Genomic DNA, 22,773 nt, shown 5'->3' on the forward strand with positions numbered 1-22,773 from the left:
AATAGGTTAATTTTTTAACGAAAGAGATGAATTTTTAACCAAAAAGATTACTTCTCTACTAAATAAGGTGAATTTTTAACAAAATGAAATAATTAAATTTTCAGTGAAAACAAATTTTTTAACCAAAATAAAGAATGCTTGCCGTAAAGTTCAACTTTTAAACAAGTAGTTGAATTTTCAAACCGAAAGGATACCATCAACAAAATAATCGATCACTCAGCCCAAAGATATGAATTTCGAACAGGAAGGTTAATTTTTAACAGAATATTTTAATCGGCTACCAAAGTAACGAAAATTATATAAAAAGGGATGAATCTTAAATGTGAAAGGATTCATCAGTCAAGAGACAAAAAAGTCTCAACCAAATAGTTGAATTTTTAAACCAAAAGGGGGATTTTTCTTCAAACAGTGGAATTTTGAACTAAACAATATGAATTTAAAACAAAAAAGTTAATTTTAAACCAAGCAATTGAATTTAACAAAATAATACAATTCTTACAAAAAAAAGTAAATTCACATTCAAAAATATAATAATAGGCTTTTGAAGGAAAAAGAATCAAATTTTAATAAAAAAGTTAAATTTGCCAAAGATAGATGAATATTCAACTGAAATAGTTAAATTTACATTAAAAAAAATTAATAATGAACAAAAAATGTAGAAAGAAAATGAATATTGAACTCTGGAAATTAACTTATTTTTTTTTAAAAGTTTTTCTACAGATTTTTCTAGTTGACGGCATGGAATACTTTCTTGTAAAATACCTAATTCCAAAAATATTCCATAAATTGATCTGAAACTTTCTTAAAATTCTTCCTTGAAAAGTGAACATCAAAGGCCTCCCTGAAAGTTTTTCCAACTATGAACTTTCCTAGACACTTTTTGTCGACGAAAGTCGACTCAGTTTGCAATTAAATATTATAATTGTTATTATTATTTTCAAATAATTTTTTTATTTATAAGATAAATATTATCAAACAATCGGCAAATCTCAGTTTTTTATTTTTCTCTAGGCATCACTGGCATATAACTAATACGCACACCAAGCTTTCAACAGTTAAAAAAATAATCAGTCAAACCTACGATGATTTATATTATAAAAAATTATTTAATTTGGGGGTAAAATTGGTTCAGTTCCTTAATTTTATTCATAAAAAAAGGCATATAACAAAAAAAGGAAGAAGTTCCTTCTCGTTATTCGGTAAATGATGACATCTAAATTATTATCGTTATACCATTAAGTATGCTAAATTCCTTTCAGGGTAAGTGTGACTTATTCAGTTTTACCCTCATCATACTCTCGGGGATCAAGAAGTTCATATGAGAAACGTAAGAATTAATCTATAATTTCCGTGTTGCTTATTTAAATAATACGTAAGATCCACAACGCTTGGATGACCTGGGTTGCTGATCAATCCCTCTAGAAATCATCTCAGGCGAAGAACTTCACACAGTCATCATGTTTCATCGATCACACGAAAAGACGCAAGCATGCTGATAATCTCATCGGCATCATTCAATGATAATTGGAATCTCAGTGTCAAATCGTCAACAAATAGTTTTTATTGTGGAGTTTTAAATGCGTTTCCTAGGGCTTGACTTTTATTACATGTATTACAAATAACAACTTCTCTCCTACAATTATTAATTGTTTGATATCATACTTTAACAACACAATCTAAAGGGCTAACTACAATCCTTAGCCTAGGAATTTTTTGATAAATGGCCTTGTTGTTGTTTTTTCTTAATTAATTGAAAACATGAGACATTTTATGCACCTGGGAAGGAGCAAACCATCACCGTGAGTGTACCTATGGTGAACCAATGGCGCTAATATTCGTTTCACCACGGGTACACACACGGTGGCGGTTCGCTCCTTCCCAGGCGCATAAAATGCATCATATTTTAAAATAAATAAAAAAAAGCAACAGGACCATTTTTTGAAAATCTCCTCTTGAGGGATTTTATTTAGCCATTTGGATTACGTGTTTAATATATGACATCAAATGATTCATAATTATAGGAGAAAAGTTGTTATTTGTAACACACAAAAAAATGGTTTAGCTGCCCCAGCTAAGCGTTTAGCTCAATTTCGTCTTCAAAGGAAATATAGCTGTGTCACGTAGATTTTTAGCTGTTTCAGCTAAATTTTCCATCTGGAAATAATCTGGATAAATTAGCTAAATAATTTCTAGATCGCTAATTGAGCTAAAATAGCTAGAAATCTAGGTAACATAGCTATATATTTTTGGGAGACGAAATTCAGCTAAACCATTAGCTGGGAGAGCTAAACTATTTTTTTCAGTTCATGGACTAAATAACAAGCCCAAGCGATCGGATCTATGTCGTGCAAACGATTGGAAAATTAAGGGTCCAGATCAAAGAACTGGTTACGACTTTCTGTCGCTCAGAGTAGTGAGACTCCTTACCTCACTTTCGGGATGAAGTTGATCAACCGATATTTACTGTGAGTTCAGGATTGATCTCATACATAATTTCTATCAGGGGCAAAGTGCATTGAGCTTCATCCTTTTTGAAATGATGAATGAATAAATCTCTCAGCAGAAAGATATATGAGGAAATCGTAGAGATGAAGCATGTTAGTGGAATGAATATTTTTGAGAGTAGAAGTGACTGGGTAGATATAGTAATGAAATATTTATATCGCTATCGATTCGTAAAATCGGTCGTCAACCCAATCCGTCGTAAACGACGGCGACCCCGCGAGATCCGGATACGATCCGAATGCAAGGCACTTGCGCTTTAACGCTTCGCCAAAAGGTTCCGTAAAATGACAACAAGGAAGATCGGAGTCCCGCGGAAGTACCTTCTTAACATGTTGCTGACTGCCTTCCGCTTGCTCGTTCTGTATAGCCAACCGCGATTCTATCTTGCCAAGGGGATGTAAACATTTGCATAAACGTAAAAGAGACATCTCTGATCCAATCCGTTTTCAAAATTGCTCCCAAGGTTAACTTCCTGACATGCCTTCGCCAGATACTGCTCAAATTGTCAGTGTCAGCGAAAAGCTTACATTTCTTTTTTATAATTTATTGCTTCAAGACGGCAATTCTGCAAAGTCACGGAAAGTCAGAAAATTTAAAACTGTTAGTGTGGTTAAAATTTTTATTATTTTGTTGAAAATTCAACAACAATCTTAAAAAGTAAGTATTTTTAGTTGAAAATTTGTCTTTATAGGTTAATAATTCATCTACTTGGTTTAAATGAACTTTTTTTGTTTAAAATATTTGCGGGTTAAAAACAGAACTGTTTTGTACCAAATTCGATTTTTCGGTTTGAAAATACAACAGATTTGTTAGAACTTTTTTTACTGTTTAATATTTTTTGTTTGAAAAATCAACAATTTTGTAAAAAATTGTTCGTTCTAGGTTGAAAAATCATCTATTTGGTTGAAAATAATTTTTGTTTAAATTTATACTTGCGGGCTGAAAGTTTTTTTTTTTGCTTGAAATGCCAACTGTAAGAGTTTTAATTCAGAAGTCATCTATTTTGGCTGAATCCAAAGTTTAAAAAGAAACTAAGATCTTTTTCGGTTAAAATGTCAGCTGCTACATTTTTTGTTACAAATTATTCTTTTTTGGTTGAAAATGCATTTACTTACTTGAAAATTTAATTGTGTTGTTGGAAATTCGTCTTTTTGTTGTTTAAAATTAATATTTTTGTCTTGAAAGTCAACTAAAAAAAATCCTCTTCAAAAAAATTCGCACACTTTGGAGGTTTGCCGTTTTTAGCAATGAAAAAATACATTTTTTTATGCTACGTTCTGTCAGTAATTTTTGCAACTCCTTAAACATTTTTTAGTGACAAAAGAGAAACTATTTAAAAAAATTATTGAATTTTCAAGTCAAAACACAAATTCTTTGCAAAGAAGTTATATTTTTAACAAGAAAATATGAATTTTAAACAAAAACAGTTAATTTGCAACTAAGCAGTTAAATTTTTGACTAAATAAGATAAAATTTCAAAACAAAAAGATTGATTTTTTACAAAAAATACAACATTTCTATTAAAAGAAATGAATTTTTAATAAAGATTGGAAGTAATTTTTGACCAAACAAGACATTTTCACTTTGGGGAATAAAACAAATAAAAGAAGGCTATTCTGCAGCACGTAATAAAATCAAAGGAATTCTCTGCTATATTCACTACTAAGTAGAATTTATTAATATTGCTTCCTCCTAGGAGGAGGATTGTAATGAACTAAATTTTTTTATCTACTTACTTGATATACTTCTATATAATTGGACCCCAGATCCTCGAAAATACAGTTTTCAAAAAAGAAAAAATATGTCTGTATGCTTATGTGTCTGTAGCTTTTTTTTGTTGATCGTATTTCGAAAACTAATAGAGCCATGATCATGAAATTTGTACAAATTGTAGCTGCGACTGAGATCCAAATCTGATAGGATTTTGAGCCAGATCGGCCATTAGAAGTAATTTTTTGCGAGTTTATAGATTAAAAAAAATGTACCTTGCTCATCAATTGACCAATTGTTGAACCTTTTATGACCCACCAGTACCGATATATGGTGCTTGAAAAATATGGTTTATTCTGTTTACATAAGAAAATATTTTTTGATATTTAAAGTACAACAATACGATATCAAGTCTATTTGTTCGGATTATCGAGACACATCAATTGACCTATTTTTAAAAGCCTCACAACCCACCAGTACCGATTTATGAAGTTAAAACAAATTTTCGTATTCTGTTTGCATTAGAAGAGTTTTGATCATATCAGGAATACTGCATTACTGTATATGACATGTTTGTTCTCGTCTTCGAGAAGCGTGGGTTGAGCTATTGACGAACTTTCTATAACCATTCTTGATCAATCAACAGCGACTTAAAAAGTTAAAAAAAATAGATTAAAATTATAATTATATTAAGAAACCTTTTTTTTAATTGGAATATAACACTACCTTGAGTTAAAAAGTTGTCCATTCTCCGAAAATTATATTTTCGATAATAGAGGAATACAAGCTTAAAAAATCTTAAAACTCTTAATTTTTTCCTTTTGTTAGAGAAAAACCTCTCTCTATGATAAAGCGGATTTGATATCTATGAGAAAGCAAAATGTTCATACAATTAGCACAAATAAATGTACTCATAGTAAATATATCTATGAGCAAATCATGAGCAATGTGAAAATCCAGTAAATAAAAATGTTATGAAACATTTACTATCTTTCCGGGGAAGTTTTTATATTTCAAATTAGTTGAAAAATACAAAAAATCTACTATTTTTGAAAGGCTCTGAATCCATTCTTTTCATTTATGTCTTAAAATGTACGTTCAGCCATACCGAACTTTCCTTAAAAATGTTAATTTTTGTGAGCCAGGAAGTGAAAGCTAGTTTCGTGATGAGAGGAGCCACGGTGCCGAAAGAGAGGGCGTGCTCAGTCAAGCGTGACAAACATCTCAAGGGCCGCCGTCTCAGCGAATTGAATTCACCTGTTTGCGTAATGCGTCCAAATGCAACAAAAAATATTTATGCGGCCCTTCCTGTTTCCATTCAGATTCCACCGATTTAGGATCAATGTCAAGGCACGCCATGTCCGAAACTGGCCTTATATCGAGAGATGAGTGTACTCACAAGAAAGCAGACTTCATTTTTATCTTATATACAAGTTTTTATTTAAACACTATAAATTGCCAAATAAATAATCTAAGATCAGGCAGCAAATTGAGAATAGTAAATGTGTGTACCACGAGGGTCAACATAAAATAAAAGACTTTCTGAAATGTCTACAAAATTTCAATTAGTTCGTTCTTTCCTACTATAAGCAAAGAAATGAGAAAAGCTTCCCTCTTGAATACCCAGCAGGCTGATAGCTTTCTTATCAACCACGGTGTCGCCATCGAACGAAAACGAATCAAGAAAGAGGAGAAGAAGAAAGAAAAACAGAAAGACAATGCATCAAGTGAAGATTCCTTCCCTCCTTTCAAAGTAGTTTTCTTACTCTCTTCCCAAGAACGTGCTAACAGGTTGAGGCAAAGAAGTGCTACATCAGTTCTCACTGAATCGAAAGTATTCATAAAAATTATATTCAGACGGCAAATATTATTTTTCAGATTCACCCTCAAGCGCTTATTCAAATAATAATCTCCCTTTTGAAGTAAATCTCCTTTTGAACGGAGTATATTTTTAATGCCAATCTTCATTTAAGATTATGTTTCCTTACATTTAAGAAAAATCTTTTAAAGCGCTGTTTAAAAATTACGTGACGGTATTTTGAAAAAGATTTTCACCTCCCCCCACTTTTTTGTCACAGATGAACCCACAAAGCTCCCCCAGTGTGCCATTAAAAAAACCACGAAAATAGGAGAATATTTGTTTAAAAACATTAATGTATAGGTATCATAATAAATTCTATATTAAAAATGAAAGATTCTGAGTCGAAAAAGGTTGCATTCACAACAAAGCAATTGAATTTTTGACTAAAAAGTATTCATTTTCAACCAAGGAAGGTGATTTTTTACCAATTAGTCAAATGTTAAAATAAGAAAATTAATTTTTGACGAAACAGTTGCATTCACAAACAACTTGAAATTTTTATCTATAAAGAAGAATTTTGTCTAAACAGTTGTATTTTCAACTGTGAATGTTGAATTTGAAACTTATAACTTTTTTACCAAAAAAGATAACTCTTTAAATCTTTAAATTTAATTTGTGAACAAAATAGTTGAATTTTTAACCAAATAGTTACATTTTCAACCGACAAGATGAATTTTAAACGAACTGATGCAAGTCTTCAATCGAGATCAGTTGCATTTTGAACAAAATAGTTAAATGAAAAAAATGAATGGTGTGAAATTTATATTATACAACTAAATAGTTGAATTTTCAAACGAAAGGGGTGGTTTTTTTAAACAAAATAGTTGCATTTTTTAACAAAAAATAAAATTTTCTATCCATGTAGACGAATGTTGAGAAAAAAAACAGTTAAATTATCGACCAAAAAAATAAAACTAAAGAAAATCCTTAAATTTTAATAAACAATATCAACTTTCATCCGAGCTGCAGAATTTTCATTAAAAAAAGGTTTTAATTTTTAGTAAAAAAAACTATTGAATTCAACCAAAAAAGACGAATTCGCTTCAATCGAAACAGATTATTTCTAAAAAAAGATGAAATATCTACCAAAAGAAATGAATGTTTAACCGAAAAAGGTTTTTTGTTCAAAGTAAAAAATGTAAACTAAACTGTTGATATAATGTTCAATAATATAATTTTTTTATCTAGACAAAAAAAAATTTCCAACTGAAACTTTAAGTATCAACCAAATAGTTACATTTTTATCTTTAAAAAGTTAAACTTTTAACTAAAAGTCGATTACTTAAATTTTCAGTTAAAAAAATTAATTAAAAAATGTAATTATAACAAAATAGTTGATATTTGAATGAAGAAGAATAATTTTCTACCAAAAAAAATGAATTTGTAACAAAATACATAAATGGTTAACCAAATAGTTGAATTTCCATATGAAACAATCTTTTTAACCAAAAATGGAATAGTTTCATTTTCAGGTAAAACAAATAATTTTGAAATGTAGAAGAAAGTACTCTCAACAAAATAGTTCAATCTTAAAATAATGAATATTTAATAAATTAGTTTAAATTTCAAACAAATAGTTTAATTTTTAATGAAGAAGAATAATTTTCTGCTCAAAAGACAAGTCTACAACAAAGTCCATAAGTTTTTAATTAAATAAATGAAATTTCATCTAAAAATGATGAATTTAACAAAACAAAAAATGGAAAAGTTAAATTCTCAGTTTAAAAAACTAATTTTCAAACAATAAAAAATCATTTGGTCAGAAAAATTGTTAAAAATGCATATTGAACAAAGCATTTCAACTTTTAAGGAAGCAGTTCAATTTTTAACGAAAAAGATTAATTTTAAATGAAGAATGTAATTTATTTTGAAATGGGGGAAAAGAGGAATATGAGGAACAGTTTGAAGATTGTATTCAGATGATTTACTTGTGAAATAAAATCACTAGTTTTCATTTTTACAAGCGTTTCAAAAAATTGTTATTCATATTAATATTTTACATGTTTCACATAGTATTTGAATGACTCCTAGACGAACAGAGTTGTATATTTGCACGATTTTCTATATTCTGTTAAGGATTAAAGAAGTGAAACAGTTTCTTGTTGATAGAATTACAGTTTATGATCTGCTTAGTCCAAACCAAAAGGGATAGGTTTTAGCTGTGTAAAAATTCATCTCTACCTCTGCTGAGACTCGAACCCATGTATACTTTGGTTCTAATCCCAGTGGAAAAAATAATCCCAGCGAAAAAATTCCTCTCCAACCCAGCTGGGATTCAAACTCAAACATACCTGGGTTGGAATCCCAGTAGAGCCTTGAGTGCAATTTCTTGTAGCTAAAGACTATAACAATAATGTGTTAGACTGCGTAGATAGAAAAAAATCATTCCATCGACAAAAAACTGTTGTATATTTGGATTAAAGAGATCAAGGACGCTCTTTTCTTTTTCCCTGGCATCTTTCCTTTTGATAGAATTCCATTCCAGCAGGTATGGGAAAGCAATATGCTTTACGTATACTTGGAATTTTATTGATAAGATGACGTCTCGAGGACATTGGTTGCACCGATATTGAATCGCGAATCCGTCACGACACACGCTGCATTTCCCTTTTTACCTTTGGACTGTTTATTTTCTCCGCACGTTCCGTATATTCCGGTTTTATTAGCCGAGGAACTAACCCAGCCCCTTTTTTCTTTTACCTTAGAGCAAATATTTGTCGGGGGTGGCAATAGGCAACACGCTGAGCTTTCCTCTCGCGAGCAAATAACTTTTTTTTTAGTCAACTGCCGGCTTGAGGATTGAGCACCGTGCTTTCAAATAAGAGAAAATTTGTATTCCTCGTCAGTTACTACCTGAATCTACTTCTCGACGACACCTTTTTGATATATCATGGTGTTTACTCAGTACTCACTTTTAGCAACATCTGTTGAAGCAAATACCAAGCATGGAAAAAAGAAATGATAAACTGATTTCTTGTCGACTCATGCTTTAATTTAAAGACACGCGATGTTGCTTGATGTTGTTGAATTGGTTGCTGCAAATTCTTATTTTCAGGATGGCGACGGGACTGGAAAACCAGGAAAACCGGGAAATGACCGGTATTTTTTGAAACCTGAAAAATCCAGGAAATTACAGTGGATTTATTTTAGTAATCATCCAGAATAACGGCTTTCTCGTAATTTCCATGTATTTTCAAATGAAAATTATTTCTTGAAAAAAAGATCCTACTCCATCTTCACTCCATTGGGAATCGAACCACAAAAATTCTGATTTCCGGTTAGGTGCTTTTCCAATTAAGCTATTAGAGGGATTAGAATAAGAACTCTTAATTCAAGAAAATAACGCCAATTTTGAGTCAGTTGTTAATAATACAAGTAACTATTTTTTTTTAAATTTATCTGTTATATCATCAGAGATTGTACCTTACCGACAGTAGATCAACCCTCCAAACCATGAAGGCAGAAAATATACACAATATCGATCAAGTTAAGAATCTCCAATAACAGAAAATGCTTAACGTCTTGATAAGACTAGATGTAAAATAATATTTTCAAATTAAAATTATTTCTTGAAAAAAAGATCCTACTCCGTATTCACTCAATTGGGAATCGAACAACAAAACTTCTGATAGATTCTTCTGTGTAGATTTTCTGCCTTCATGGTTTGGAGGGTTGATCTACTGTCGGTAAGGTACAATCTCTGATGATATAGCAGATAAATTTAAAAAAAAATTACTTGTATTATTGACACCTAGCTAAAAATTGGCGTTATTTTCTTGAATTAAGAGTTCTTATTCTGATCCCTCTAATAGCTTAATTGAAAAATCACCTGACCGGAAATCAGAAGTTTTGTGGTTCGATTCCCAATGGAGTGAAGATGGAGTAGGATCTTTTTTTTCAAGAAATAATTTTAATTTGAAAATATTATTTTCCATCTAGTTTTATTAAGATGTTAAGAATTTTCTGTTATTGAAGATTCTTAACTTGATCGATATTGTGTAGATTTTCTGCCTTCATGGTTTGGAGGGTTCACCTACTGTTGGTAAGGTACAATCTCTGATGATATAGCAGATAAATTTAAACAAATAATAATTACATGTATTTTGTTAAATTATATAATTGTGTATTATATGAATAATAGGACTCATTATTCTTATTAATACTAACATCAGTCGTATTTCGATTTGAAGGTCATAATGATTTTATCATCAGATTTTTTTCTATAATATTTTCAAACCTTCCTGAACTATAATCCTGCTTCCTTTTTACAAAAGAATATTTCCATGATATTAGAATTTGTGAGTAAAATATTTTTTTCATCCCACGTCAATTTTCATGTGAAAAAGGGTTTGGTAAAACCTTGAGAATCTTTACTTGGGTTGGGGGGGGGGGGGGGGGGGGGGGGGTCTCAAGGTATTCCGTGCGTATGTTTTCTTTCTCTAATTATTTTTTTAAGACATGTAAATTCAAATCTGACTTGGGTGTTGAAATTTCTGCAATCTTTTGAAGCCCCATGAAATCTCTTCAAATTTTGAAATTATCTGAATATTTCTTAAAATCCTACAAATTCCATGAATGTTATACATAATGTCTTAAAATCCGTGCAAAACGATTGGGTGCCCTAGAAATCCTTTGAAGTTATTTAAAAACTGCGCACATGCTTTAACTGTATTTCTTGGTAGTCCTAGAAATATTTTGAAATCCTTGAAATTGCTTAAAATCATCAAAATCCAATAAAATTATTTAAAATGTCTTCAAATAGTTAAAGTCCTTAATATTCCGTAAAATATTTCAAAATACTACGAGGTTTGTTAAAATCCTTTTAAATTTGAAATCATGTGACATCTTTTGAAATCTTATATAACTCCCTCGAATGCGTTTTAATCTTTGAAATCCCTTTAATATTCATTAAGTCTTAAAAACTCGTGGGAATCTTTCCAAATCTCTAGAAATCGTTTAAAATATATTAAATGTTTGAAGACATTAGAATTTTTCTATATTCCTTAAAATCTTTAAAAATATTATAAAATTCTTCAATATTTTGTCAAATCTTTCAAGATTTAAAAAAAGACTCTAATATCAATGGATATACTTTGGAGTGTTTTGAAATCTCTTAAAATTATTTGACATCTCATGACATAATCAAAATACAGTTAAATCTCTTGAAATCCCTTAAAGTTACTTAAAATCCTTTCATTTTTTTTAAATCATGTTACATCTTTGGAATATTAAATAATTCTTTTAAATGCCTTTTAATCTTTTAAATCCCTCTGAAATTCACAAAAATATTTAAAATCCATAGACATCTTTCTGAATGTCTAGAAATCCCTTAAAATATATTAAATATTTTAAAAGGCATTGAAATTTGTCGAAATTGCTTAAAATCCTTCTTAATATTAGGAAATTCTTTGAAATTCTGTTAAATCTGATAAATATTGCAAAATCCTATCAAATCCATGGATCTACTTTGGAGTGTTTTTAAATCTCTTAAAATCCTTTGAAATCTTATGAAATCATCGAAATCCCTTCACATCTCTCCAAATGGATTAAAATTCCTTAAAGTCATTTCCAATTTTTTTCAATCCTGTGAAATCTTTTGAAATCTTATAAAATTCCCTCAAATGTTTTTTAATCGTTGAAATCCCTTCAAAATTAATTAAAATCTTGAAACTCCGTGTGAATCTTTCCGAATCTTTAAATATCTCTTAAAATATAATACAATGAAAGTGAAATCATCGAAGTGAAATCATCGAAATCTCAAAATCCTGTTAAATTCCTCAAAATCTTTTAACATCTTCTGAAATGAAAATCGAGATTTGCTTACTTATAATCAGTTGGGATTACAATTCTTACGTAAAAGGGAGAGAGGATGGGTCGCGAAAATCTTATGAATCCTAACAATTGAGAGAAGGAGTTCTACAATTTTAAAACTCATCCTTACGTCATTAATGGAAGCTCTCTAATCGAATTGCTCGTTTAACCAATTACCAATTAGAATTCAACTTCCTTTAAGCAAACTTGCCGGAACAGAAATCATTCACTCCCAAATAGACTAGTTTAATGAAAATAATTACAAAGTTGAGCTTTAAACAAGATGTTTATCACTTGAGTGAACTAAATTTATCTCTGGGGAAGAAACCGCCTACAGAAATGGTTAGCACCTATTTCAAGTGATTACCTCGAAGCGTAGTCTGGAATCTTGGTAGCGCGACATTAAATTACTAAATTGCAACTCCAGTGATTTACAGTTTCCTAGAAAATATCCGTATTCAGTGGGTCTTGTCGATTTTGCAGTTGTTTACATCTCGAGTGCACAGGTAACAACGGATGCCTTGTTGCCAGGAGACTCTGGGCCCTTTGCTCAATTAATTAGCAGTAATTGCAATCTAGACGTCGAACCGGCAAGTAGGACCAAGGATGGGACGAGATGAGATTGGAACTTTCAGTCAGTAGCTATGCAGACTACCCATCGCAGTATTACCCAAACACATGCACGTATCTTGTGTTCAGAGCCGTAACGGTCTAGGAAGTGCTTTAGATCAAAGTTGGCAAACTTGATCCAAACTCAAATTCTACTCAAATCGAAAATTATACAACAAGCCAAGACATTTTCCTTCAAAAAGAGAGTCTCTACCCATTCTAGAAATTCCAGAAGAACACTTTTTTGCATTCTTATAATCATAGCTTCTATAAGTGAGAAACAAATATATTTAACCTCTGGTAGAGACCATCCATAAATTACATTAACAATTTTAAAGAGGGGAGGGGGCACACCTAAAACAACAGTTTGTGTCAGAGGGGAGGGAGGGGGTCAAAATTTAATTATTCCATTTTCATAAAATTAATCTTCTGTGTTAAACAATAATCTTATAGGTTGAACTCTTGCTGAAAATTCATTGTCCTCTAGAATGATCAATTTAATTGAAAATGCATCTCTTTAATTATGAATGTATCTATTTTCTTGAAAATTGTGTTTTTTTGTGGAGAATTATATAAGAATATAATTATTCCATTTTCGTTTGAGAAATTATATTTTTAAATGAAAATTGATATTTTTCAGTTGAAGATTCATATATTTTGTTTAAAAATCGCCTTTTTTTGGTGAAAAATCAATTCTATTAGTTACAAATTCATATTTCCTGGGTAAAAATGTAATTGTTTGATTCTAAATTAATCTGGTTCGGTTGGTGGTTTAATGAAGAGGGAGCAAATTTAACTATTTGGTAGAACATTAACTTCTTTGTTAAAAATTTATATAAATTTTTTAATGTGATCTTTTTGGTTAAAAATGTAACTATTTTAATGAAAATTCCACGTTTTCGTATAAGATTCAACGTTTTTTGTTAAAAAATAACACTTTCAGGTTAAATATTCATGCTTATTGGAAATAAGCATGAATAAGCTGGAAAATTCACCTTTCAGGTTAAAAATTGAGTTATTTGGTAAAAAAAGTCATCTTTTTTAGATGAAAATTTCACTACTTGGTTTAAAGTTGAACTAGTTTATCATAAATTAATATTTTTCAGAAATGACTATTTCATTTTTTGTTCGATTTTTTATACGTTGAAACTTCATGCATTTTGCTAAAAAATCGACTTTTTGGTTAGAAAATTAATATTGTTTGTTGAAAATTCAATTATAGTTCGACTTAAAACTTTGGGAATTTAAAGTGTTTTGTTTCGAATTCAATATGGTACTTACATTTATTTTATTTGAAAGAATTCGTTCCTCTAATATTACCTTATTTCATAATTTTGGTTTAAATTAAACTATTTTATTAAAAATGAAGCTATCTTCATGAAAATGTATCTTTTTCTAAAGAAATACCTTTTTTGATCAAAAATTATATTTTCGGGTTTCTAATTTGTTGGAAATTTATGTTTTTCAAGAATCACCTCAATATACCATTTTTAGTTAGAAAATATTTTATGGTTATTGAAAATTCAATATATTTTTGACTTGAAAAATATTAGGAATTAAAAGTTTTATATATTAATTAAGCTTAATAATTAATTAATCAATTAATTTTCAAATTAATTTGACTTAAAAAACTTTACTTTTCTGGGGGGGGGGGGGGCTACGAGTTTGAAAGAGGCGGGGAGGGGGCATGTGCTGCAAAAATAACCTAAACTTAGTAACGTAGTTTATGGATAATCCTTTAGAAAATAAAAAAATTCGAAACTATATTGATTCGTCTGACCATAGAATGGATTTTCTACTGAAAATATTCTTCCCGACAGCTTATTATAATTTTTTAAATTCTTATCAGAATTAGAAGATATTGCATTAATAGGAGAACTAACAATTGCGAATTTCTTTAAATCTCTACGTTTTCAAGCCCTCTGGATCCGAAAAAAACGGGTTTTATGAAAGTCTGTCTTAAACATATGTTTTTAGGGACCAAAAACAAAAGGTTGAATTTGTTAACTATCCTTTCGGTCAACGGTTCTGATTTCAACCACCAAAAATTAATGCTAAAAAATCAAAAATTCCCTTTCGCGTTCGAACTATGCGAGATAAGAAAAAATGTACAGAAAATTTTTTGATAGGACGCGTATTTTTGTTTCCATTGCAAAAAATAATGTAAAAAATAAAAAAATTTAATTATTGGAAAAACTACCCTTTATATACGATAAATTGTTCACCAACAACATTTTTCGCGTACAGCAGTTTCCGGGGTAACCGCTCGACACTCATTCAAATTAAAAGTTGTTGAAATTCTATATTTTTAATATTAATATTGTCAACCCCTTCAAAGTGAGATGGTTTAAATTTAGAAACTAAACATTTTCTAAAGAAGTATATGCAAGACAGAAAACCTTTAAAATTAAACAATTCTACGATTAGGGTAAACAGAATGCGACAAATTGGAAAAGAAACTCTGAAAAGTGATTAGTAAATAACTTTAATTTTAATTTTTACCACATTTAGCGGTTTATATTTATAAATTTTCAATATTTGAATGAGCGTCATTTAAAACTGTTAGGAAATGAAAATATTACAAAAAATTACTCTCCAAGTAGAATAATTGTAACAAACTAATAATTATTAGGTATTTCCCTTTTTCTAGGCCTATTCCGATTTTATTAATAATTTCTATTCATCTTGCATAATTTTCTAAAGATTGAACTTTTTATTGAACTTTTTTAGTATTTAATACTTTTTAAAGACGCAATCATATATATTCATAACAAAAGGACTTGTTTACAGGGCTTATCATACCCTAAATGTTATCCGATTTTCTTCGATGTGCATTAGGCATTAAAATTTGTTATGTTCTAGTGATGTTTTTTTATTATCATAGGTACAAAAATAATAGAAATTAAGAAATCTCTTTTTTTAGACGACTGTATTCGGAGCTTTTCTCTTAGTACGATTTCCTTTGGCAATATGAAGGTCCTGACATCAAGATCTGTATTAAAAATAAAATTTGCTATAATGTAAATGTGCAATAAAAATTTGGCGTTGGATATTATGGTCTTTTTCATTAGTAGCTACAAAATGAAGGAGTTGAGTTTCTTTCTCAATATTATATTAAAGTTTTTGGCACGTAGATGTGCATTCAAAAATATAACTTGAGATATCATTGTATCGAAAGAATTTAATTGTTTAGACCACCAGGATGAAAGCTTTGCCTTTAGTTCCATTTTTCGGAGATGGCTTAAATTGAAGGTCTTGACTTGAATAATTCACTTTTATATTGAATTTACTAATTAATCTTTAAATACATTTTGTAAAATAAAAGTTTTAAAGGAGTTTGCAAAAAATTATGAGCCGAATTTCATGTGCACTTAATGGTAGACAAGCTTAAAATGAGTACCTTACTCTCCCAACCGATTTTCCTCTTAAGATATTCAGTACTTTCTGTACAGCTTTTAATTCCGGCAAGTTAAAAATTCTTTCAGAATACCTTGAGTTTCTGAAATTTAGAATCCAGCTTTAATGAACTTGTTTCTCATTACATTAAATCCATTATGCAGCTTAATATCTTACATAAAGGAGGGTAATTTAGGTCAATTCCGAATTAATACGTTCGCGAGTTTCAATTTAATTAGAAAATGTAGCGAAGCAATAGATCAACGCGACGCTTACACGGAAAATAATTTATTTTCCTCATGAATCTATCCTTCCTAGGATCCTCATGTTTTTCAGAATTTTCATCTTCTCGAAATCAGAGCTTCCGACCTTGTTCCCAGAATGTTCTGAAATATTAGGTGGGGGTGTGCCGTGGAATATTTCTGGTATGGCTACAGAGAGCATAAATTTAGGGAGTGTCGGCAATGCTTTATGCCGCTGGGATATAATAACTTGACCCACTGGTAACATATCATGCGTATAACCATGTTCTCTGCAAACTAGTCCTCAACATTTTGGGTGCCTGTTGCCTATGAAACTCATGCATTCTCGTCTTGTTCCAAATAGGGTCCTTACATTGTTTAATGTTTACGCATCTCAATGTGCACATACATGCTTTGAACAAGGTTCACCTAGACATTTCCTCTTTAATTTCAAAATACTTCATTGCAAATATACTCAATGGTGTGCGTAAAATAAAGCACTTCTGACAATATTCGTCTTTAACGATGCACCCCTAGAGAAATAGTTCTCTTAAAACAGAAGCATCTTCCTCTTACATGTTCTGTTTTAAACGATGTGAATAAAGTTTGTATAAAAAAAGAATTATATGGCTGCAAAATTACATGAAGTTTGTCGCAAAAGGATATTGTTTGCTGAAAAAAGATGTGGTTTGAGAAAAATTCAAATTCTCTTAACCTGAAATTTTAAAGAAAATTCCACTTGTGTCAAAAAACATCCTTTTGTCACAATTAATTTTGAGACTAAGACTCTCTGAGTGCATGATACATTTTTTACAAAAGAATTATATATCCTATATTAATCTTATACATGGAAAATAATTTTGTAGATCAAACAGAAAAATGGTCAAAAATGAAATAGCAAAAAGTAAAATGTATTTTAATAATGTATTTTTTCGTTTTTGAAGCAGCCAACTGCAACGTCGATTCAATGATTTTTATATCTTTGAATTAGCTATGTTAGCTCATGAGTTTTAGATGTCATGAAAGGCGAAACTTCAAATTAAAAATGTAGATTAGTAAGAAATACTTAGATATAAAATAACTTTTAATCCAAGTTTCGACCAATTCAAAAAGTTTTTAAACAAGTTCTGCCAATAATTATACATATTTTTATTTCGAATGGGCCCTGATTGGATAAGGTGGGCGAGATGGGCACATGGGGTAAGATGAGCCAATACATTTTGTCATAGGCTATAATTTTTAACAGTATTTTTGTACTAATATTAGAATGATTATTATCCAACTTCTTTAAAAAAAATTTCCGCTTAATGTTGAGTAAATTCGGAAAAAGCGTGTCAGTTACTGGTGGAACTGACATGGAAAAGCAAGAGTCGAAATTTTAAGACCAGTATTCTGCTATTTGGGGCGTGTGTGTTTTTTAGAAAGGCCAACATTAAGTCGAAATCAATCAATAAATGTTTTTCCGGTCTCTACGTGCAACAATTGAAAAAAATATTCTAGTCGACAAAAATGCTCAGAAAAAAATGGCAGCTGCACTGTTAGGTTATTAATTAGAAAATTATATGAGTTGTCGGCAACCATAAGAGAAGCACTGTTTTTAGTATATTTTAAAGTAACTTTACTAGAAAACTCATAAAATGTTATGAAGATAAGAAAAGCATTGTTGTGGTTGGCAAATAGGTCAAAACGATAAAAAGACGGCTTCGAACTCCAGCATATTTAAAATTCAGCATCATGCATAGTAGAAGAGTCTATAGTGTTCGGAAGTTATTGTACTCTAGAATTTGATTTTTACGGAAAATTCAGAGAATTATAGGGCTTACGGAAAGTTTTAGTATATTTTTCGTAAACCAATTTTTGATCACTTTTTAAAATAAAAGTATCTTTTTATTCTAGACCTATTTATGAACTTTGTTAAATTATATTCGGAAATATTTTAGGGCTAATTCAAAAGATTCCAAGCAATTATTAATAGATTTTAATAATTTTAATAATTTCAATATTTTGGGTCATTGTAAAATATTCCAAGGAATTTTAAAGAGATCGAACGATTCCCATGGGCTTAGTTTACTCTAAAATACTCTAAGGCACTTTATAAGATTTCTAAAGATTTTACAGATTTTTATAATATTTTAACAGATTCTTAGGGGTTTTCAATTGACTTCAGTGGCTTCTTGTGACATTTTCTACAGATTTTGAAATATTTTAAATGACTTTGCAATAATTTAGGTAATTTTAAAAGACATTAGGAGGAATTTTTAATTAGTCTCAATATTTTAAGGAATTTTAAATGACTTACAATATATTTGATTATTTTAGCAGATTCCAAGACACTGTAATGAGTTTTTAAGTTTTAATTCATTCGAAATATTTCTGGGTATTTTATAAGATTTCAAGTTATTTTCAGGTGCTTTAAGGAGTTCAACGGATTTCCAATAGTTAGGGCATCTAAAAATATTCCAAAGTATTTTCAAGTGATGAAACAAATTTCAAGGAATTTTCAAGGATTTCAATGATTTTTAGTGATATTAAAAGCTCTTTCGAAAATTTAATAAATTTTCCAGGATTTTAGATATATTAAATATTCTAAGGTATTTCCAAAGACTCAACAAAGTTAAAAAATTGTTAAGATATTGTAGCAAATGCTGAGGAATTTTCTATTTGATTAAATAATTTGAGGGAATTTCAAAGAATTAAAAAAATGTCCAGGCGTTTTTAAAAGTTGAAAGGAATTTTCAACAGCTCTAAAAAATATGAAAGGAATTTAAAAGATTTCAAAGGATTGAAAATATTGTGGAGAATTGAAAAAGATTACAAGGCATACTTAGGAGCTTTAATAAGTATAAATGGATTTAAACATATTTTAAAGAAAATGAAATATTTTAGAGAGTTTAAAAAATGTCACAGAACTTTTTAATGATTTTAATAATTTTAAGGGATTTCAAATTATTTGATATATTTTAGAGTATTTAAGATTACAAGGCATTTTCAGGATATTTAAAAAATACCAAGAGATTTCCAAGGATTTGTCTGATTTCAGGAGCTTTCCAAAATCATGCTGTTGTTAAGAATTTGCTGGAATTTTAAAAGTTATGGGACAATTTTACAGGATCTATAATGATCTAGGATTAATATTTTAATCGCCTTCAAGAAACTTCATAAGATTTTCTAGGATTTCAATCTTTTAGCAGCTCTGAGAATAATTAAATTTGAAAATTATGAATTCAAACTTAATCTTGTTTTACTCTATTTATAAAAGATTCTATATTAAAATGTTACAAGATTAGAATTTTGGTCTTTTAATACTGATGGTCAGGGAAAATGAAAAATTATTCGGGGAAAAGTCAAGGAATTGTAAAAATCAGTTCATGATTTTTCTAAAATTTAAAAAAACCCCGTTATTTCGATTTTTGTTTTCATTTTTTACATTTAAGAATCTATTAAGGCTAAATTTTACAAAGCTTCATAAATTCTTCCTGAGCATTTTTTTAAGCTATTTAGAATGTGTTTGCGAGAATTAAAAAAATTTACCTTACTTTCATTTTTGTTCTTTTCATTTTCTGCAAATTTGATACGATTATGTTTAATGTATCAGTTAAGATAAAAAGACGTTGTGACAATAAAGTTGATTCAACTGATTTTCAGGTTATTGTTGTTTGTTAAAAACTTTTCATTGGTTATGTGGGTTCTTCCATTTTTGTAGATTACATTAATGGAATTGTTTCATTATTGCTGGGCTGGTTGTTTCATTTCCTTATGAATTTTTCTGACATTTTTAATAATAATAATAATCTGAAAAGTTGATGACATTTCATTATTTTTCATTCGTTAAAAATTTCGCTCTATCCTGGCAACGCCGGCTACATTTCTGCTAGTATATAATAATTTATAATATAATTTTTGCAAATAGGAAGTAATTAATGAAAGGTAGGAATTCTAACCCCCTTTCCATTGTATAGTCCCCACAAATATTATTTAAACTTGAAATCGATTAATGGATTCATTTATCCAAATTGTAGGATAGAAGATTTGAAATTTGAGTATAAGGATAATTTAAGCGACTTTGTAAGAAAATTAACACCCATATTTGTTGGTCTTGCAAAATGCAGATGACGCCATGTTCCAAACTGCAGGCAAGCTCGTGATGCTTCTAATGATGTCGTTATTAAGCAAACTTCTGGTACTTCTATATATACGATACCCTCTTAGCACTATGTGGGAAGAATAGCTTTCTTGGTTACAATAAGGTGGGGTGATTTAAATTGTACAAGAATGGTGAAATCGTTTTAATAATCGACCTCGACTTCTTTTCAAGCATCCAATTATACACCTTAAATCCTTTATTAAATTTTAATGTTTTTCAATAATGTTTCTGAACGGGGTACTTCACAAAAAACTTGTTTTTATGTTTCGGTGGCCGCTTCGCGATAGGTTATTTCCCCTAGTGAGAATAAACTCCTAATTCTTTCAGATTCTTAACAAATTGTTTAGAGGTTTCCAGCATAAAATGTACACAAACATTGATATTTTCAAAGTTTTTGATTAAAAAAATATATATACTAGCTTTACAGAAATATCATATAAATGGATATTGTAAACAATATCGCAAGTATAAAAATTTCAATTGGTGTCGGATTGGGAACTCTTTAGCGCTGGCGAATGTTGTCAAAAGTATTATATGTGAGGGAAATTAAATTAAATTAGAGTAAAGGTAATTTAATACAAATTTTTTAGCACGATTGTACACCTAAACTTATTTTTAGGAATTTACAAAATTCTGGACCCTTCCGCATACAATATAGAAAAAATATGTAATACAGTCGAGGTAACAAATTTAAAACCTGGGCACCAGAAGAAATATTACAATTGTTTAACAAAGCGTTTAATGTCTTCCCCGTCATTAAAATTTCAACATGAAATTATTTTTTCATTTTTAACAAGTATACATTTAAACTGTGCAATGATGGCCACTCCCGGTTTAAACAAAAAATGCACTAAGAAAAATTTTTATTCATGTCGTATTATTCATTAATATTACGGTTTTCAATATTGTATAATATGCATAATTAGTGCAAGTTAAAGTATATGAAACATCAATTATTATGATTAATTTGCCGAATAAGAGTAGTGAGAAAAAATTGAGTTTATTTTAATTTCAGGATTGTCGTCCAACCATTAGTATATATATAGGAATACTTTAGGAAAAAAACTGTCCAATAACTTAAAATATCACATATTTCATATCACATGATATAATTCAATTTACAGTAAGTTAGATTTTAACTTTATAGTAATGTTTAGTACAGTTGTTAAATTTTTCCAATTAAAAAATTATTCTGTTTACAAAGCGTAATTCTAAAATATGTTACTTCAAAAATTTCATTTTTAGGTATTTATTTTAAAGCGTACATTTCACTTATCAATTTAAAAATAATTTTCAATTTATACGTTTATAATTAAACGCTTTTACTCCTTTTTAAATCCTATTCAAATATTGTTTCAATTTAAAATATTCCATTCTTAACTAATTTTATTTGAAATTTTTCAGTTAAAAAAAGAACAATTTTTAATATTTAATAATATTCTAATGCATTATAAAAAAAGGATGATGTTCATTTGACATACTTCAGACCAAAGAAAAAATCTGAAAGTTGCTGGTGATCCTTTATTATCGTTTGTCGACGTTTCGAGCACAAAATGATCTTCTCCTCAGGACAGTCGAATAATAAAAAAGTTTTATTCAAATCACATTACATATTTTGCATATTTTACAGTTATAATTTTAATTGATTTATATACAAAAATCTAATTTGTAATTCATATTTAGAAGTTCCTCAAAGTGTCAAAATTGAAAATAACAAATTCTTCTTCAGACCCTTAAGAAAATTTAAAATGATTATTTTGAAAATTTAATTTTTAAAGTAATATTTTTAAAAGTTTCAAAAGATTTTAAAAATTGAAAAAAACCCTGGAAAATTTAAGGCAACTTCTTTAATTCCTCAGAAGTTCAGTAAAGCATTATTGAAAATTTGAATTATTTGAAAAGATATTTAATAGCTTTGAGAAAGTTATAAAAATCATTTAAATTTTAAAAAGACTTCGAAATATTTGAAATAAAATTTTGGGCTTTCAAGTATTTTGTAATAAATTTTTCAAGCTTTCTAAGGAATATAAAAGGTTTCAAGATAATACCAAATTTTTTGTAAGTATTCCGGAAAGTTTAAAAATAATTTCAAAACTGATTTTAATGTATAAATAATAATTACACAATTATTAATATTGAAGTTAAAAATTAAAATAATTAAATTTATAATTGTAAAAATATTGGGCTCAAAGAAACAGGTAATCGTTATACTTTTAATGTTTCTAAATAAATGGTTTACAACAATAGAATTTTCTAAATTTAGAATTTGATTGATTCATTCTTCAATTTAGATAATTGAAAATGATATCGCGGCTGCATATTTTCAAACTATAAACCTTTGAATTGTATAATTGATGAAAATAATAGTATAAACTTATGCAGTTCAGCGGATTTAATTTGTGATTCAGTTTTAATTACTTCGGATGAAAAAATTTTTGTTTTAAATTTTTGAATTTTATAAAAAAATTATGCGAATCGGGGAAAAACCGGCAAAT

The sequence above is a fragment of the Belonocnema kinseyi genome, chromosome 4 (genome assembly GCF_010883055.1).
Source record: "Belonocnema kinseyi isolate 2016_QV_RU_SX_M_011 chromosome 4, B_treatae_v1, whole genome shotgun sequence".
NCBI lineage: Eukaryota > Metazoa > Arthropoda > Insecta > Hymenoptera > Cynipidae > Belonocnema > Belonocnema kinseyi.